At 41.8% G+C, this 19,993-nt stretch overlaps 1 long non-coding RNA gene across 2 annotated transcripts; it reads left to right on the top strand.

Annotated features, from left to right (window-relative positions):
* Positions 1–1,713: 1,713 nt before the first annotated feature.
* LOC146424525 (uncharacterized) lies at positions 1,714–10,513 on the top strand. 2 transcript variants are annotated; one of them, XR_014846893.1, is made up of 3 exons: positions 1,714–1,773; positions 2,236–2,294; positions 10,217–10,513. It is a non-coding gene; the product is annotated as an uncharacterized LOC146424525 (long non-coding RNA). The 2 variants fall into 2 exon arrangements; XR_014846894.1 differs by lacking the exon at positions 10,217–10,513 and adding an exon at positions 3,341–3,584.
* Positions 10,514–19,993: the final 9,480 nt, after the last annotated feature.

Here is a 19,993-nt window from a genome sequence, read left to right as displayed (position 1 = left end):
TAATGTAGAATGCTTTCCATTCTTGATCTATGTTAGGAAGACCTTTTCAGCTGGAACACTGTTTTAGCAAAAAAAACCTTCCAAGTAGTGCTGTGGAGGTGCAAGGAAATGATTGAAAATCATAATGAAGCCAGACTGACTTAGATCTTCTTTGGCTGTATCAACAGTAAGTAAAGTCAGGATTGATTAATGGATGAATTCTGTCCTTTCCTCTCTGGAAGCCAGAACACCTTGAAGATCTGTGCCTCATGGCAAAAGTGGGTATCTTTTTCTGATGAAGATATGCGGTCTGGGTCCTCAGGCTAGGTAGCTCAGCAACTCCTCACACTTTCTTTAAGTGGACTAGGAAGAAGTCCAGCCCAGAGGGAAGTATCATCATCATCATCATCATCATCAGTGTTGTTTAATTACTGCCCGAGGTTAAGCAAAACAGGACTTTCTTAAAATGTAAAGGGAGAGTGGGGAGGGGTGTGTATCTTGCAGGCAGAGCAGGAGGCTCACACCACGGAGTAAGCCTGCAGCTAGGAGCATGAAAAGCAAAAGTATTCTGTTAGATACTCATGAGGAGAAAGGGAAATAAAAAGAGGAGAGTTTTCGTGTTACTGTCTAACACTGGATTAACACAGTGGTGAAGATCCATTGATGACTCCCTTATCTTGGACTCATTTTGACAGTGTTGATTGCATTTGACCAAAGGGCTATGGTCCCAAGTAATGTCAGTTCTTACCTATTCCATTAAAATATACAGTTTAATAGTGTTCTTCTTCCTCAAGCATTCCCCACTGGACGATGTGTTTAGCCAGTATTAGTCATCACAGCATTCACAGAGTAGCTCAGCCACTAGGCAGATTAGCAAGGGAAAACAGCCTTCACTGATTGAACTTGCTAATTATTGTGAAGCCAGGGAGACACCTGTCCTGTTGGCACCTGGGCTCTGTTACCTGAGCCCTTTGGAAATCAAGAACTGGAAGGAGGGCAAAGTTGCAGCTTTAGTAAGAATTGTCCCATGTTGTTAATTAAGTGATAGCAGGGCTGTCCACACACCCTGCAGCCTTGGGTCTGCATGCTGTTTCAGTGAGGAAGATGATGGGCTCAAGGATAGTTACAGCACAAGTCAGTGGCCGTTTTTCAGCATCTATCATTGGCACAAGCTGACACTGAGACTCCCAGTAAAGGGTGATAGGTGAAAGATCCCAGGGGGCACTGGCAGTACATGTTGGCACTCTAGTTTGTTACCGTCACAATGAGCATATTTCCAGGGGCTTTTCTCCAATCTGCATTTCTTTGTCCTTGCTTGTCCCAGAGAGAAGCACGAGCAGGTGACTCACTGTGCATGCATTGCTCTTGTGACTGACCTGCAAAAAAATTGCTCCCAAACCATATATCATTGTTATTCTACGGCTCTTATGCTTCAAAATATCCAATATGGGAGAAGGGAAGTCCCAGACCATCCCATCTTCCCTGAAATCATTCGATCTTTAATGCATGTCATCCGTAAATTTGGGCAGCACCCAAAATAAAGAGACCCAAAGAGCATATATATCCTGTGACTCAAACTGCTTTGTTTGAAAAGCAGGGGAGTAACTAAGATCACCAGAATAAAAGTGAGAAGGTGGTTGTCTAAACAAATAAAAGTTTGGGGGTTTCCCCCGCTCAAGAAAAAGCAAGCTTCTGAGCGTTTCTAAAAGGGTGTCCCTCCCCCAGAGCTGGTCTTGTCAGAGAAGCTGTTTGATTTCTGCTTGCTAAGTACTCCTGGACACCACTAAGCTACAGGTGGGTAGTTTTCTCCAGTGTAGCATAGCACATGGGCTGTGGCAACCAGAGGTATGTGGGGAGGTTGTAGGACCCTTGGGCAGGAAGGGTGGAGGGGAGGTGACTCCCCAAAGCCCCTGCATTCAGCGGCAGCTTGGGATCAACTGGGGAGCATTATGCAACTGCAGCCAAGCACCAGGGATGGCTGGGCTTTTAGTCTTCCTGTGTCACAATGTACCTGACCCGGTGTCCATGTACAGACACAACATGTATCTCAGGACTCCTGCAGTGCATCCCTGGGAAGTGGCTAACACCCTGGGGGAAAAGGAGCAAACAGCCTTCCAGCAGGTCCAGCGATCGGCTGCAAGGGAGAGGCGAATTTTGTGTAATGACTTTCGAAATCTGAGCTTTTGTGGCTGCCAGCAGTGCATATCTTTCAGCTCAACTGCAATTACCAGTCAGAGGCATTTGTGTGTGCCACAGGAACTGAAGGATCCGAGCAGCCTGTGATTGCCCTTGTGGGGACAGGCAGAAAGGAGCAGGTGAGAAAAGAACTCTCTGAACGGCTTGCAATTCCCCAGGAGTTCCCCCTGAAACTTTGTTAGGTAAAAAAAGGAAATACAACACGGTCCCTCAAAATAGAATAAACTCTGCCCTTCTGCATAGGGGTTTTAATGCAATTTACAAGCACAAATCTCTGTGAAACAGGGGAAGAATTATGCCATGGGACAAAGTTAAATGCTTCCCACTTCATTTTTTGTGTGGTGATTTGGGTCCGCAGCTAGGGACAGAGAGTGGGAATGAGCTGCAATGCCATGAGGCAAACAACACCATTTCATTTCAGAAACATCGGTGTGACTTTGAACCTCCCCTGCCCATAGCATCCTTTTTCTCAGAAATTCCTTTCCAGTTCATATCAAGACATAGCTGCTCAGCTGAACCTCAGTGTCAGTGTCACCTCCACAAGGCAGTGGTACAGTACAGTCTGGCACTCTGAGCAAAGAAAAATAAGTTTCTGAGACTGATTAAGCTGGGAAAATTGAGTTACCCGTAGTCTTTTGCCCTTTTGCTCTTAGAATAATTGGGCAAAGGAGGAGAGAAAACAGAGCTGATGTCTGTGCAGAAGGAAGGGGGAAGTGGCTAGCGACCACCATTTGGGTAGTGGAGTTGCATTAATACAGAAAGAAGGAATCTGTTTATTCTCTTACTAGCCATCAAAAAGATAAAAAAGAAGGGAGAGGAGAGAGGAGAGAGGAGAGAGGAGAGGAGAGGAGAGGAGAGGAGAGGAGAGGAGAGGAGAGGAGAGGAGAGGAGAGGAGAGGAGAGGAGAGGAGAGGAGAGGAGAGGAGAGGAGAGGAGAGGAGAGGAGAGGAGAGGAGAGGAGAGGAGAGGAGAGGATGCAAATAATCAGTCAACCTTGGGTCTGCAGGAGAATTATATCTATTTTTTTATCACAAGCACAGGAGAACCATGAATTATAACCATGCCAAATGGCTTCATGTTCTTTCAGCATAACCAAACACATTCAAAGGTTGTCTGCATCCTGAAAACAAAACCACAAATTTGCTGGGTTTGTTTCCTCTTTTAGAGTTCAAGCTCCTTCTTTCCCAAAGTTGGTCCTACCAAGTTAGTACAAGGGATGCCAGGCTTGATTTCATACTGCCACACTACCATCTACTTCAGGAGTGGAGGTGTCCCTCCTCATGAATGCCAGTAAGGAATGCAGCCAAGCCTCACACTTCTCTTCAGAGCTGTCAGCTGGATAGGAAGATTTCTTTAAGCAGTAGAGGCTTTTCTCAAGGCTTACTAGGAATGTGTGCTCATGGACATTTTAAAACAGAGACTGTATTCCCTGGTGGTATCAGTCTGCCTGGTCACAGTGACTTGAAGAAGAAGCAACTCAGTTACTCTTAGTTGGGCAAATGCAGATAGTGTGGGGCACCCCTTCTACCCGAAGCTGTCGGTCCTTGAATTACAGGCAGTGGAGAACTTGAGCTAAACTGGCACTGTACAACCTGCTTGGCCTCACCTTCTGTATGCAGCTCTGTAGCTTTTAAGAAACAACAGCAAATAATAAAGTCCAAGGGTGTGGCATTACAGATGGGGAGGCAAAGCTTTGTTTTCCTTTTCTAAATTGGTTTGGATAATAGTGACTGCAGATTTAATTTAAGAATGACCATTGCAAATTCCAGCAAGACACAGCTTCTTCTGTCTTGTTTCAAGTGAATCAATAATTGTTTCCTTTTTGGTACCTCCATTTTTACAGATTTACAAAATTAATTGCTGCAGTGTGATAGTATGGCAGCATAAGGGCAAGCTTGTTCCTTTCTCTTTCCTGTAAAGCTTCAAGAAATTCTTGTCTAATCAGCAAAGCAAAATAAAGCCCCTTTTGGAACCTCTGACACAAATCATGTGATCAGCCCAGCAATAATCTTATCAGGCTGCCATTGTACTTTACACAAGCTCCAGCAAAGAGGGACAGCTGGCATTTATTTTTAAACCTAGACATGATCATGAGAGATGGGAGTGCTTGGGGAGGAATTAGTCATGGTTCACAATGATAATCTTTGTTAATGGAGCTCCAAGCAGACATCTATCCAGAAGCCACATGTAATGAGGTGCAGAAATGTTTACAAGTCCATAGAGAATTCATTAACCAAGCTCCTGTAGTAACAGACCTGAAGGAGTCTGCAGGATTTGAAAGGTGGTATTTTTACCAGAGGAGAAGTTAAAATGCCAGGCTGGCAGTACACACATACACACAGGAACTTGACTTGTTAGTGGATTGCTGACTCTGCTTGTAAAGTCTTGCATTCAGCTGCCCCCCACTCCTGCCTGTTGAGGGAGCAGAAAGATGGACATCAAGCTTGTGTTTAAAGCTATCTGTGATTTGGAAATCTCTTCAATTTCCTTGGTGACAATACAGCAATTCCATGCCCACAGTGCCAAGTTTCTCCATGAGATCTGCCTCTTCCCACCCCTGTTGGCCAGTGATCCAGAAATCAGGCCCTGTGTGACACACCCCAGGAGCCAGTTATGGAGAAGGACCATCTACAAGTGGATCACCACTTGTACATATGTGAGAAGTCATTTTTTAATAGCAGACAGCCTAACACAGACATGAGGGAGTCTGAGTGTATGTTCACACCTGGAAGATTAAAGCTGTAAAAAAAGCTATTTGATTCCATGCCCAGGGCTGACAGTGGCAGATGGGAGATGTTTCCAGGGGCCATGGCATAGGAGGGATAGCACATTGAAGAAGCAAGACATCTGAGATCTTGGACATTCAGCTGCTGATAAATAACAGCAGATAGCTACTGACTCCTAAGCCTACCATAACTATGAAGGATAACAAAGACAAAGATCAGTAGATGTTGCCTCTGTTTGAGACTGAGGAAAACACAAAAGCTGTGTGAAACGCATGTAAATGTGTGAATTTCTGTGCTTCTGTCCTTTCTGTGCTACTCAAAGATTGGAGTCACTGAGCCTCGTTTGGCTGACACAGACATACAGCACTCACAAATGTCACATGCTGCAATCCTGCCCCAGGAACAAACCCTTTCTGAAGTCAAAAACTATGTACCCTGCTCTGCCCCAGCACTGAGCTCTCCCTGCTTGCAGGGCTGCTGCCTCTCATGCACAGTGGCATGCTGACACAGGAGATCAAGGACGTGTGATCTGCCCTTGCTCACAGCAAGGAGCAGCGTTGCTTTGACATATTAGTACTTTCTCTATCCCTCTGAAGGGATGGTATTAAGCAGGAATGTAGACAGGTATTTGGAGCCAAGGTTGAACATTGCTATCTGGACTTTGTTTTCCCTTGAATACCTTCAGATTCTGAGATTGCATGAGAGCTGTACAGGCAGGAATAGAGCGAGAGGAGCAGGGGCAGTGATTACCATCATCTCTGCTAAGCCTAAAGGAGGATTATCAAGAAGACAAAACCATCGTCTTTTTAGCAGTGTACAGCAGAGGGAACTGGAAAAAGTTGCAGTAAAGCAAGTTCTGACTAGACACAAAGGCAAAATAATTTATCTTGAGGATGGTGAAGAAATGGAGTGCAGTGCCGAGAAAGACAGTGGAATTTTCCCCCTTGGGAGCTTTCAAAACCAGGCTGAATAAAGCCTTCATCAACCTGACCTGGTGCTGAAGGCAGCCCAGCTGTACAGAAACTGGATGTGAGGTTTCTAGTGATCGCTTTCTGCTCATAGTTGTCTGTGTGTCTGCTTTTCCACCCTTTTGAAAATCTAGGTAACTTCTATGATTCCTTTCATGACATGCCTCCGACTGGGAGAAAGGGTTGTAAAGAATGTTGGGTTTAAACTAGAAACATCATCTTGCAGCAGATTTTCTTGTCTAGGAGAAGGAAGAAAATTTCCAAAATTCACAGAATTCTTGTGGCCATTGCTGCAGCATATACAAATTCAACATGACCCAGCTGTCTTTAGTTTATATGCATGTATTTATATGGCAGAGGTGTGGTCCTCTGGGTTTGTTTTTTTGTGTTTTTTTTTTTTACAAGATTGCTTGCTTAGGTTCTGTCCAAAACACACAAAGTTTCACGTCTACCACCACAGTTGTCAATAGGCAGTTGGTCCCGAATTACATAATTTAGGGAGTGATTTGCGTTGCCTTCTTTTATGTCTTTTCTTTTTCTTATTTCTTTTTTATTTCCTTTCACATTTCTGAAGAAGTTCCTTAGGCTTGATTGTATTACAACAAGTACTTAGGAAAAAAAGTCACCCATTGCAAATACTGGTTAACTGCAGATTACCCCAAATGAGAACAGACCAGTCCATCTGCTCAAGGGCAGGGCTGCTGTGTGGAGAGTTTGGGACAGGCTGAGAAAGGAGCCAGCTTGCATAGGGCAGCCCTGCCCCACACAGCCCAAAGTGATGCCACGGAGCCAGGGCCAGTCCTGTGCCCTGGCATGGAGCAAGCTGGGCCAGGCCAGTGAGGCTGGAGGTAAGCAAAAGCTTTTTTCCCCCAATATGTACAGCACAGGGAGGTGAAACCAACCCTGTCCTTGCAGATTTCCAAACCTTAGCTGGATAAAGCCCTGAGCAACAACATCTGATCTCATATCTGACCCCACTTGGAGTGGGAGGCTGGTCTTACAGACCTCCCAAGGTCTCTTCCCCTCCCAGCTACTTCTGTTTTGTTTTGTTTAGTTTCCTTGCAAGTCTCTGGAGAGAATCATTACGTAGATACAAGGATATGTAAGCCTTATATTCAGACTGGAGCAGACCTTCATCTTTTTCAAAGACCTTGTCCTTCCAATGTTTTGCCAGATGCTCACAAAGAACAGTAAATTGAGGAGATTAAAAAATCCCAAAACAAAACGAGAAAAACACAAAACAAAAAGTATCCAAACTTTCATGTCCTTTCCCATTCCAGTAATCTGGAAAAATCAGCTGGGACCCAGCTGAGTCAGCCAACATTACACAATGTAATACTAAGAAAGGATGATTAAACAGCACATCTGCTGAATCTCCCTGTCAGCCAGTTCAATGAGATTGGAAACCACATCCAAAAAATTGGATGTTTTTCTGCTAATTACAGAGCAAAAAGCTCAAAGCCTTCAGAGGTGTTCCACAAGGCAAATTAGATACTTCACATCTTTTATACTGATGCTTGATCTGCTGACAGCTATAAGGTGATAATTTGTTAGCCTTTAATATAAACAACACTGAAAACCCATCACATGGAGTATTATAGCTGAACCAGTGAATATTTTTGCCTTAAACCTCCATTATTTTTGCAAAGGATAAGTATTTTGTTTTACTCTTATTACTCAATGGGTACCTTAAGGGTTGTCTGATTTCCCTATTAATCCTAATTCTTATAAGAGTGGATGTAGATTTTAGTTTATAAATGTAATATAGTGAGTGCAGCTCCAAGAATTGGAACAGACTCTTTGATTTTTATTGGGAGTTTTGATTTTCTACATGAGACAACATGAGTTTGGTCACTAAGACTCTGGTTTAAGGAGAATTTTTCTATGGGACTCTTAACAGCATAGCATAAAGAGTTACTTTCTGATTAGCAGCCACACACTGCAGGCTGACCTGAACATAAGGGGCTTTCTCTTTTCTTCGGCATATTTCTCCCTTTATCCTCACAAGACATGTGGTTGAATCACTTGACTGTTTGCAGACAGGAAAGGCTGTCCAAAATACAGTGTGATGAATTGCAAGGATGCCCCTCAAGGGAGCAGACTGCTGACCCTTAGGCCAGTCTGTGCTGGATGCTGTTTGGAAATCTGCTAGCAAAGGCAGGCTAGTTTTGGAGCAGGGGCTGCTGCCTCCTACGTGACCAGCAGACGGTAAATTTATAAGCACTGTTTTGCCCAGCTTTAGCCTGAACTCAAACTATGAGCCAGAGCTGCCTGGGCATCTACTTGGTTTTGACTGGGGTTGCTCCCGAGACTGACACTGAGCAAATTTTTCCCAGTGTTTTCTAGAATTAACTACAACAGAGTGTAAATCAAGTAACTGGTTTGGTTTGTGCTGGTTATCATTAAGTTATTTAGCAAATATGAAATACAGGAGCATTTTTCTTGGGCTATTATCTGTATTATTGAAGTTACGAGATTTGCTATTTTGTTAATGTCTCCTTGTTGAGGTGTTTCAATTTGAGCTGCACCTTCAGCAAATATTCCAGTTCTGCACAGGGTTTTTCACAGCATCCTCTTCACTTGCATGTCATTTCTGCATTTTCTGTCAAAAGGAAATATATGAACAACCTAGGGACTGAAAGAAATAAATTCACTTTGACATTTTTACAATAAGGAAAAAATACCCATGATCTGGTGAATAATAATTTAGAATCAGAAAAAAATTAACTTCATCTATTTAAACTCCAGGAAATCAAATCTGGTTTGTTTGTTGTAAATATTTATTTCAAGGTTAAGTGTCATATGTCTTCATTTGGTAAATCTTTTATTTAATTCAAGGATTTAAGAAGTGGAAATGGGATTTGGCACAGGTTTCATATGTCTCTGTACTTAGTAATCAAAAATAATAGAATTTTAAGTAGGTACCATCTAATGTATAAGAGTGAATTTTCTGTTCTGACAGAAATGTTCTAAGAAATTAAATTATTTAAATGTACCCTTTTTTTCCTATGAGTTCTGCATCTTTAGGTTAACAGAATAACAGAGACAATGTTTGGTACTTTTTAATATAACATTTTTTAAGGATACCATATTTTAGTTATTTTTATTGTACCAGACATTTGAAGTCAGTAAAGAATAGCTTTACTTCAGTGTTCAGCAGCTGTGTGTGAGCTTCACTTACCTCTCTGGAACATTATGATCTTCCTTTAGAACTAATTTTAAGGTATAGGGCAGCTTTGCTCTAGGGTAACTGTAGCAATGACGTCCAAAGAAATACCTTTTAAAACTAGAAGTTTCAGTCTGTTTTTCAAATTTGTTTTGAAAGCAACTACTACTACTACTACAATAAGAACTACTGGTTCCCTCAGGTGTTTCTGGAAGTGGCTGCAGAGATTTGATTTGGACTTCAGCATGAAGCTGGAAATGCTTTGAGTTTCAAGAAGATGTTGCACTTGGTTACTGCAGCATTATTTTGTACACAGATCACTAATGACATCACTTTATATTTAATTTTGTAATAGGTAGCTATTCTGCTATTTTCAGCAGCAGTTAAATTTGGAATTCACACTCTTGGTGCATTCCTGCAATTTATTGCTTACTAGAGGTTTTTCTATGACCTTTGTGCTTCTTTTTGTGGGAAGTTTTTTTTCAGTATCACCTTGTCCCCAGGTATTCTCAAATTTCCTCTCTGTGGCTATAAGGCAAAAAAATGTCTGCCATGGGACTTACCCATAAAGTATTGCTCACTTCCTCTCTATAGACAGACTTCAGGAATTCAGATGGGGAGGGGATACAGTCAGCAATTTATTTTGCCTGATATAATTGGGAGTGGTAAAGAGTTCAAGAAAGCAGAGATGGTCTCTTTTTTTTTTTTTTTTTTGGTATGGTATTTCTTCTTCTGAGTTGAAAACATGACCTGCACATCTAATGAGCCTCCATCTTGTTGGATCTCCTGCAGTCCAGCCAGCTGCCTCTGCAGCAGCAGGAACAACATAAATCCATGTAGAAATGGGCTGGCTGGTTGGCTGGTACCTCCTACATGGTGGTCTCTAACCCATGATCCTTCCCACCCTCCACAACATCTGACATTCAGGGCAATGCAGTGGGTCAGAACTATTTGCATTTACTCCTTTCTGTTTGAGACCTGTGCAGGTCTGAACTGAAAAGCAATTTATCCAGAACAGCCTCACAGGCATCTGGTCCAACCTCATCTACAAGAGACAGAAGGAGGATGCTTTTTTCTTTTGATTTAAATTAGGATTTAAGAAATCTAACCAGTTTTCTGTCCTTGTAAAACACATTATTTTTTTGTTGTTCTCTTTAGTTTAGCATCTTCATTTCTTCCAGGGTCAAGAGTGTGATGCAGCTGGAGCCTGATCTGCTTATCCTATTCTTCTGAATAACTTCAGGATAAAGAAAGCCTCCCACTGACAGCAGCATACTGCTGATTCTCTGTCACTGTGCTCTGCCATAAATGAAGACTGATCACGGTCATCAACTAAGCATAACACAGTGTTATAAGCTGGAATTTGTTCAATTTTTCCATGGCATTTCCAGGTTATATTATTAACCTTTCTAAAGCACTCAATGAATTGCTACTCAGAAGTTTTTAGACATTTTAAAATACACTATGTTTCAAAAGTTTACAGTTTTCTGTTTTTCTTTTCAGCATCTTTTTCCGAGCCAATGCAAAACACAACTAAAAAACCTGTAAGACTCTCCATGTTGACCATCTTTTTAGTCCTTCATCAAATTTAGGAATCAATTGATCTTGACGAAACCTTTGGACTGTAATAATTTTTCTGCAGACATTACCTTTGTTTCCCTAAGACAAACACCCTGAGCCAAAAGCACCCAGCTCCACTTCTGCTGCCAGATCCTGAACATCTCCCCATGGCTCTGCAGAGCAGCAGAAGTGAACGCTCCACTCTTTCATATGTCATGTTTTCTATATTAGACTTTTGTTCCTAGAGATCGCAAGGAAAAGGTGCCACAGGAAGAACCAGAGCACATGACAAACCCCAGAAATGTTCAGGTAGGGATGAGCCAGGAGATAGGGATCACCCTGGCTCACCCACACACATGGCAGCAGCGTCACACGACTATAATGCAGCCTAGAAACAATCTGTGCAGGAAGCAGCAGCATGTGGGCATCTTTGTTTTCAGAGGTGGAGTTTCTTGCCCAGAGGTGCTGTGCAGGGGAATCAGGGCCTCTTCAGGCCCTGCTGTGACACAGAGAACACCTGGTGGGGCACAGGCTGGCTCCGTGTGTGTTGTGTGGCTGTGGAGAGGAGACACTCCCTGGACAGGCTGGCAGGTCTCTTGTGGGCATGGCAAAGACTGAGAGGTGCCAGCCAAGGTCCCCTAAAGCACATCTCCCTGCTTTCACCTTTCCCTCCTTGCCTAGGGGCATCGTGCTTCCCAGCCATGCTGGCCCTGGGCAGCGATTTCCCTGGGAGAAAAGCCATTAGTGCAGCAGAGCTCACTCGGTCTCTGCCAGCCCAGGAGCCAAAGTGCAGGAGGCACAGAGCTGCAGGCAGAGCTGGGCTGGGCTGGGCACACAGCACAGGCACTGCTGCCATCTGTGCTCTGCCTCCCTGAGTTCATACCTTCCTGGTGATGAGCAGGATGGGCTGACATTCAGCACAGATCAGGAGAACAAAGGCTGCAGTCAGCAAAGGCAATCACATGAGCGGGATTTCCAGAAATGACTAGTTCTTTTGCCAGTTACTACTGAATGTGAGTTGAGTTTTAAAAAAATTAAACAAGAAGGCCCAAACAAGCCAAACCCATACTGTGTTTTGTTTCCAGATTACTGAAAAATATTTAACAGCCTCTATGTGGTGCTGGATGAACTGATGGCAATACAAAAAATGTATCTTCAATCTTGATATTGTGTAAAGATTAGCAGCAGTTTGAAGAACAAGCCTACTCATCTCCTGATGGCTTTAGCTGAAAGAGTCTAATAGTCTGTCATTCTGTGGATTTGCTTGATATGCTTACCCAGTGACATTTCCTGAAGCAAATTAAAACAGATTTATCACAATAATTAAAAAAAAAAAAAAAAGAGACAGAGCAAGGAACACAGAATAGACATCTCATATATAGGGCTTTTCAAGTTTATGAAATATTTGATGGCCTTGGGATAAAAATAATGTCATTCCAAGTGAGAATGGGAGTTCCCCTCAATATGGCTTCAAAAGCTTGGAACATGTGTGCACATTTGTTGGAAAGTGCTGCTGCCAGACCAAACCACAAAGTTGTGCCTGGTTAGAAGGAGGAGATGCAGGGGGAAGGAAGAGCATGTCTGAGGTGTGAGGGTTGTGTGAAAGAATAGACCCTCTTACAGCAGAGCTACTTTTCATCAAAGCCATTGAGGATGATCTGGCTCTGCTGGCCTTCACTAGCTTTTCTAGGCATTTCTCACCATGTACAGAAAATATAATGCTTTCCTATGAGACTCCTGGCATGCCTTTTTTGGACCTGAGCTCTCATCGGGACAGTGCCTCTGAAGGGAAATTTCTGGCCATGGGGCCTGGGCAAGGGTCTATCTTAGCCTAATTGCTTCAGAGGTATTAGTGTCTGCACAGGATAACTTGTGGCTAGAAATGGGATTTTCCTAAAACATTTTGTCTTTTCTTTATGCAGAAGTGCTTCTAAACGTCAGAATATGTGCCTATGTGATGAACCTGCATATCCTAAACCAGAGGGTCTGCAGTGCTGTTTTTGACAGTTTTGTACCACTTACCCTCTTTTAGAGTTTGCCTACGTCAGCTAGTGGGCTCACCAGCTTGTTTAGTGGTGCCAGACCTGTAGCACTGAAACAATAAAGATGATGCTACTGTTCCCAAGCTGGTATTCACACTGTGAAAAAACTGTGTAGATGGGAATACCTTGGCCTTGCCTGGGTCCCCGTGGAAGAGCAGTCATAACCACCCATGTTGCACAGAGGAGAAACAGAGAGGGTGTGACTCTGACCCTGGGGAGGTGAAAGCTGACCATCTGTGGAACAGTTCTATAGTGACTGTTCTGCTGGCACTGGACTCACAAATACCTCTTTCTACCATGTGCTTTAACAGTACCTGGCCAGTTCAGATCTTTTATAGGTGACTTGTACGCCTCCCTCTAGCAAAAGAACATTATGAAGTGAATTTCCACATCATATAGAGCTGTTGTAATGAAAAATATACTATAGTACTGTGTAATCAAATGCATGGCAAAGGAAGCCATATAAATATTATTTCATGCAAAGCTAGAGCAGGACACAGATCTGTGATTGTATCCACCATTCAACCCTTCAGCATGTGTGTATATATATGTATATGTGTATATACATATATATATATATATATATAAAAATGTATGGGACAATGGAGGTTGAATAAACAAGAAATAAATTTTTTAAAATGACTAAGCAAATACTACAGTTTGGCCATTATCCATCCTATTGAAGCTCTTTTCAGGGAATTGCTCTTTTTATGGATGTGCTTTGGCTCACACACTTTGGACTGCTCTTTGTTTGAACCTTTCCTGCTGGAGAGTAAGTAATGAGTCATTCTTCACTTGCAATGCCAGAAATTTCTAGGCCTTCAGTTTTCTGTGGGATGCAGTAGCTATACGAATCACTTTGTTTTCAGTTCTGTAAAACTTACTCTTGCTTCTAACACAACTTTTAGCAATTCATCAAGAGAAGCAAAGAAGGCAAAGGGGTCCAGAGGTAAACAGAGAAAAGTTGTGCCATAGCGAACTGGAGTGGAAAGAGCTCTCATTCCTTGGCAAGCATTACATCAAACAAGAAGCAGGCTTTGAATTTTGAGGATCTGCAGCAACTCAGCGTCAAGACACAAGAAGAACCTTAAGGTGCAGCACAAAACATGAAGTATCTTCAACCAGCTTGAGAGATCTGTATCAGATTGTCCATTTGGCAATGATCTGGAGGCATAATGGAACCTGGGGCTCTGCCAGCTACCCCTGCACCTCGGCAGTGGTGCAGGTGTGCATCCAACCCTCCAAATGGACTTTTATCAGCAGAGCTGTATTCTCGGGGGTGGGGTGATATGGTGTGCTGGTAAAAACACTGAGGGAGTAGCTAGAAAGCCAAACTGCCTTTTCTTTTACTACAGTTTAGATGACAATAGGGTTGAAAGTAATTTAATGGTGTTAAAAGCAACTGAAAAACCTTTTATAAGAGTCAAGGAAGTGCAACAGCAATACATATAAAAATATATAATCATATATACTCCTCACAGAGACTGGAAAACATACATTCTCTCAGTGCCTGTGGCTATTAAGGATTATTCACCCAGCAGCACAAATACCCATTAAACCAATACTCCCCAGACGGTTCCCTGCATCTCACAGTCTGATGCTGGTAAAACCTCCACTCTTGGTTGATTTGGTCCAGCTTTACACTAGCTCCACTTCCTAGGGAGTAGTTTGCTGGAATATCACTTCAGTCCAGCAGTGCCTCTCCAAATTATTGTCATCTTCACCTTCACTGGAGGTCTGCTAGGTGACTTCTGAAGCAGAGACCCATGGATGCCACTGTGCTGTTTCTCAACAGAACCTCCATATCACATCCATAGCTCACAGTAAATAAGGGTAGCTAATGCCCTTAACTCTCCTGTCCACACAGAACAGCTCCAGATGCCTCTGCACCCCAGGAAACCTGATTTGTGAATGTGTAGGTACTCAGATGTTTATGGGTGTTCACCTACCCCCAGAAGAACTGCTAGCACCTAAATGCCTGAGAGAACATCTCATGTATAAAATCCCAGTGGAGCAGCTCAGGCAGAGGGCCTGCTTTTGATTGTGAAGCCAAAACTCAGAAGCAGTACTGTGAGATTCTGAAGGAATACTTTCCTCTTTCTCCAGCTATTCCCTTAAATGGGGAAACTGTGAAAAAAAGGTCATTTTAAATCACTGGACTTTCATTTTGTACCTGACAAAATGCCTCTTTATGCAGGTTTCAGCAACCTTATTTTAAAATTGTGTTTCTCAATAGGAAAAGGAGTGTATTTGTTGCAAAACTATCCTTGTTCTTGTAAAAAGATTCCAAAGCTAGTACAAGTCCTTGGATATATAACTACCCATAACAATTTATCACCTGTGAGAAATAATATGAGGCTGTGAAACCCAGCTGTATCAGATTTTAATAATCCAAATTTCACTCTTCAACGTCACAGTCTCACAGAGACCCTGTGTGTGGGGAACAAGGCTGCTCCAGATCAGCAGTGCCAAAGCACAAGATGTGTTTTCAGTTCACAGACATCTCCCAAACAAAACAAAAGTAGGAAGGAGGAGACACTTTATTTCAACTTACAATGTTTTAAAGCTATTTTTTTTGCAAAAAAAAAAAAAAAGTAACTGGTGAAAGCAGAGGGCAGGCTACAGTGCCAGCAAAAAAATGGATGAGGCGTGGTGGAGTTTCACAGGAACACAGTAAGACAGCAGTCCTGTGAGTATCAGAGGCTGAAGCTTGTTTCCCTGTGCACAAACCCAACTCTGCAACTGGTGTGCAGCTCCTACTCAAGTTCACATCATGCCTCTGTCTACACCTTCAGATTGATAGAGCACAAGCACTGGCTTTGTGCTTGAGTATAAAAATGGCGCAAACACACTGCGTGTTAAAAAAAAAAAAAGAAAAAAAAAGGAAGAACAAAAGCAGCAGAAAACCTCTCTTAAAGGGATGGCAGGGAGGTTAGCATTATGAGCATTGGAATATGACTGGCTGGGTGGATGGGGATGTGCTTTCTATAGTTATTATGAAAGTGTCTAAGATTATAATATGCAGGGCATTCTGCAACAGGAGAGATTCAAATTGAAGCCACTCCTCTCAATTACAAAGGGAAAATCTGCCTTTTGATAGATGCCTGAAAAAACAGGTTAGAAAGGTATCTACTGGTGCCTTCTTCCCCCTGAGCTTTGCCACATTTAAGTCATGGGAAAAATTTCTGTATTTCTGGAAGGGCAAAAAACTCCCAATGTTTACAGGCAAAATGATGATCTCAGCTTTAACTTCAGGCTGCTTCAGCTGTCCCCACTCCTCCCACTACACCGTTTTTTCTCTGTAAATAAACATTTTTCTGGAGAAATACAGTTTCTCCTGCTCCCCACAGCAGCACACCTGGAGTGACCGTGATGTTGCAATCACTACACCCATCTTGCTGATTTGCAAATGATCTGTCTGTCTGTACCCTCAAAGTGACAGCCAAACACAGCTGGCTATGAGGAACTGCAACAAACAGGACAGGGGGAAAACCAGCACAAAAAGCAGAAGTGGTGCATTCATTTCTTCTGAAATTCTATCTGCTTTCTTTTGCTTTGTCTCTTCAGCAAGTCATTCCCCTCCTTAATCATGCTCTTGTGGTAGAGTTTCTTATCAGTGGCTTCTCTTCAAAGTTCCCTTCCGTGATAATTGTCCTTCCCCATCAAAAACATCTGTATTTTACACAAGTCACTTCACTGTGAACCAAAAACAGTCAGTCACAGCTTAGCACTGTTTTTCAGTTGTCAATGAGGTTTTTCTCACAAATCAGGAGAAAGAAAAAATCATAATTTCACTGAATTTGGTTGCCTTTTATTTGCCTCACTGCTCCTCTGGCCCAAAAAATTTTCAGATGTCTGTCATGCCATAGCCACAGTATTCAGATCACAACCATATGCTCTAGACCTAAGGCCCCTTCATCTCAGATGTTTCTGACATTTCTGGTCTCTTCATCTGTTTCCTGGTATCACACACTAGCAGATAGAGATTATCACAGCAAGCAGATAACTCCACTGAAATCCCACAGGAAGTGCTGTCCTGCTCTGCCTCCCAGTACTGTTTCAGAGCTGTGGAAAACAGGGTACTGTGAGTTTAGCTGGAGGCCAGTTTAAAGCAACAAAAACTGCAAAGCTCACACCCAGGCTGAGGGGAACTGTACAGGTAACACTGCCTGCTGCAATAACACCTCATGGACAGGGTGCAGACACAATGCTCTGCTCACAGTTTCTTTACATGAGTAGCTAACAGACTTAGTAGAGATCTATGAACTCCTCCTCTTGCTGAGAACCAGTGTCAGGCATGCAGCTAAAGAGTACACAATATTTTAGTATTTTTTCATAAATATAATACTATTCAGTGTAACCAACACTAACAATTTTCACCGAAGAGTTAAAATATAAATAATGCATGAATTCCCACAGAATGGAATATTTTTATTTTCTATGTACTCTCAAAATGTATCACTCTAATCACAAGCACAGGAGTGCTAAAAATCCTTGGGAAATACCTCTATTATTTAACAAGCACTTCATGTAACCTTCCCATTCACCAATGTAATGTAAAACCAATCTGTCATATGAAAACCAGACCTTGATCACAGACTGGTACCAATGGCAGAACCAGCTTTTAAACCATAAAAGACAGTTATCAGAAAAGAAAGGAATTGCATTGTCTAAACCAGTGTTCACAATACAAAATTGACAGTCAAATGATAACAGCTCTAGCTTTGTGTTTTTACCAATTCTGTGGAAGTCAGGGCAACACCTAATATCTCTGTCCCTCATGCTGTCTTGCAGCAAAGTGTTTTGGGTTCTCTGGGAAAGATGTTTCATAAAGAACACATAAGGATTGACAGGTGTGGGAGTAAGATGACCATCTATATTCACAACCAGACACAAGATTTTTCATCCCAGTAAGGGGCATTTGAAGAAAAATAACCACAGCTAAGCAGCAAAGGAAACATTATAAGAATTTTGTTGTACAAAGGGAAGAAAGAGCATTGGGTGCTGACACGTTTTTTCACAAGTACAAAGGAGGAGCAGCAGTTCAAAAACAAATAAAGAAGTGAATACAGGAATTCCTAAAAATGCAGTTTGTCCATAACAACTACACTTCTTTTTCTGAAAAGCAAAATCAGGTTTAACAAAGTTTTTTTCTTTTTTAAACAAAGCTCCATACTTATTTTTAAAAACCTCTGACAAGACATGGTGTTTATCAGTATTTTTCAAAATGATTGGTCTATAAATAATTCAACAGGGTACTAGTGCACAGAGGCAAATGTGCAGATCCTGACCACCAACATCTATTCAAGTCCTATATCCAAAAAACTTGGGCTCTCTTTTCCTTCCTTAAAGGCAAAAGCCCCAGACTTCCCTTACACAAAAAGCTTAACAACATTGCCTTGGTGCAAACCCTAATGTACTTCTGCAACATTTTGGGATCTATTTAACTCACGCTTTTCTTTCTTAATCAGATTTTATGGTTTTGGTTTTGGTTTTTCTTTGTTTTTTCTGAGGGAAGTGTACATTTCCAAAAAGCAATCTAAAGAAGTTAAGGGTACTGTCTCTCCCTGAGCCTGAAACAGCATTTTTAAAAACTGCAGCTTCAAAATAACAGCAGGTCTTCAACCTTTTCTCAGGAAGATGCTCAGTCTTGACATCAATACTTTTTTAAAGAGAGCTCAACAATCACTCAAAAGGATGCCTCTAATGGGTCTCAGACCACTTCCTCATTATCTAGTGGGATCTTTAATTGTAACTGTGGTGATGCTTCCCTACTGACACATAAAAATTGCTGTCTGCAATGCAGCCTTTGACAGCCTGAAATTGCAGAGGTTTTGTCACTTGCTTTCATTTGCTGATCCCTTGACTGAAAATCTATTGTCAAAGACCATCTCACAGGCAAGTATCTGATAACCCTTCCTGTCAGACACACGTGAAAGATTAACAGCCATGAGTGATGGTCTTGAACCACAGGCAGTCTGTAAAGAGTTCCAAGGAGAAATTCAAAGGCTAGACAGGCAATGGATTCTGTTCTGAAAAATGTGTTCTTCAATGTGATGGCAAGTGTCTTAGGAACCTGTAGGAAACAATGAAAAAAGGCAGATTCAGTGACTGGTAGGAGAATAAGCAGTTCCTTCTCAAAATTCCAACAGAAAAAGAGCCAGTCATATTTGGGATGGTGCTCTGATGCAGTTTGGGGCAGTTTGACTCCTCACTGTATTTTTTAAGACATGAACCCTCCCCAGAAATTTTTCTTAGATCAATAATTTATTGTGAAGAATCAACAAAGTTTGTTGGTGTCAGATTGCAAGATAAGGATTAAAACTGCATTAAAAGGAACTTCTTTATCTCTCTCCAATTTTCCTGCTCCTGAACAGAAAGTTCCAAATTTAAAGTATATCCGTGCACCTTTTCTGCTTTGACTTGAAATAAGAGTGGAACAGTGCAAAAGAGCAAATATCACAGCAAGCACATTTGAAATCCTCAGGCTGGAAGACCTTTTAATTAGAATATATTTCCTAGGGGTTTAACTGATTTCATTTTTCCTTCACAAAAAAAGAGTCAAGCCTCCCCCCACTCCCTCCAAAGAGGAAAAAAATGCAGTCATATACTCCCACAGGATGTTGACTCCATTGGGAAAAATAACAAAGGCAAATTAATGTAATTTATAATGCAGAAGAAAATTAATACAAGATAAAAAAGGTAACAAGGTGAATGTGAAACAATGGTATGTTTGCTCAGGAATGTCAAAGGTAGGAATGAGAATAATTCCTTTTGGTTATGAAAGCTGCTTTTATATTTTGGAAAACAAGAACTGATTATAGTGATTTGCACATGGAGATGGCAGGAAAGGAAACTGCTGCTTCTGCAGTTTCAAGACTTGTATTTGTTGACTGTGATTTCCCAGCAGCCAGTAGACAGATTTCTACAGCTGTGAGACAGGCTAAGTTTGAAGTGAACACTTCCCTAGATAATTAAAAATCAGCACATTTTTGCTAAAGTCAGGCAACAGCAAATTTAGCATATAAACTACAAGCTGCAAAAACAGTAATAAATTCCTGCTAACACACACAAGGACCTTTAATCAGCAGCCTCTAATACAGAGCATTACAGACATAAGCACATGTTCATTCTCAGCACAGTTTCTTGAAAGAACGTGAATGGATAAGGGCATGGATGTGCTGTGAAGAGAATGGTTTAAGAGAACATCTTGGAAAGCCCACTGTAAATGTCTGACATGCAAAGGCTTTTGTTATCTGAATGAATCTAAACATTATCTTGATTCACAATTAAAATCTTCTGTTCATTTATGCACACCTGCATAAACCTATTTTCTCTATTCATATGAACACCAAG

Source organism: Lichenostomus cassidix, chromosome Z, assembly GCF_008360975.1.
Source record: "Lichenostomus cassidix isolate B80296 chromosome Z, HeHo_3.0, whole genome shotgun sequence".
NCBI classification, from domain to species: domain Eukaryota; kingdom Metazoa; phylum Chordata; class Aves; order Passeriformes; family Meliphagidae; genus Lichenostomus; species Lichenostomus cassidix.
This window is presented reverse-complemented; position numbering and strand designations above follow the sequence as displayed.